Here is an 817-nt window from a genome sequence, read left to right as displayed (position 1 = left end):
TTGATAGATGAAGAGGAGATAATTGTATGCAGTGATTTCAAAAGATATACACCAAGGTGCAAATTTGTGAAGAAATACCATAATGATTAAGGTTTGTTCTGAACCATGAGATTCTTCTGGGAACAAGCACCATAAGAGATTGCATATTAAATCAGGAAACTGAAATTTACTTGCCTTCCCATCGGAGCCTAAACTGAAAATGCTGGTCTCATCAGGTCCAAATAGAACTTAACTTACTACTGAATCATGGGCAGGCCATCCTGTTATTTGCAGGCTAGCAGACATGTCTTTGGATAGTTAAGGAACCTTACAATCCATGAGAACTCCTAGCTTAAGCTCTTAAATGTACTTTCACAAAGCAACATATATCTTGACATGAATGTTGTAGAAAATTCATGGTTACAAAACTAAATGCAAAGCATCCAATCACTCCATTGGCATGAAGAGAAATGCTTTAGAACAATTCCGCAGAAACAAAAAGATAACAGTCATGTATAACTCCTTGAACGTATTCTTGATGAGTATAATTAGCTAGCATTCAAGGATACCAAACATATGAATCATTCCATCAGTAGCAGAGGCTGCTAAGATTTTTCCGTTATGATTGAATGATAGTGAGGTGATTGCTGAAGGATCCTCACCAAGCGGAAGGACTGTCTTCACAAAATAAAATATAAAAACAATATAAGTGCTCTATTTGCCTAAATCATGCACAATTGTCAAAAAAATATCCAAGATATCGTATATACCATAGCTTTCCATGTTTTCATATTCCAAACTGTCAAAGAAGCAAAGCCCACTTGTTCAAGTTTACTCG

The 817-nt window shown here is 35.9% G+C and overlaps 1 long non-coding RNA gene across 1 annotated transcript; it reads right to left on the bottom strand.

Moving 5' to 3' along the window:
- LOC109725375 lies at positions 237-817 on the bottom strand. The gene is made up of 3 exons (XR_002220238.1): positions 750-817; positions 549-657; positions 237-287 (listed from the first exon to the last, which is right to left on the bottom strand). It is a non-coding gene; the product is annotated as an uncharacterized LOC109725375 (long non-coding RNA).

This window comes from Ananas comosus, linkage group 20, assembly GCF_001540865.1.
Source record: "Ananas comosus cultivar F153 linkage group 20, ASM154086v1, whole genome shotgun sequence".
NCBI lineage: Eukaryota > Viridiplantae > Streptophyta > Magnoliopsida > Poales > Bromeliaceae > Ananas > Ananas comosus.
This window is presented reverse-complemented; position numbering and strand designations above follow the sequence as displayed.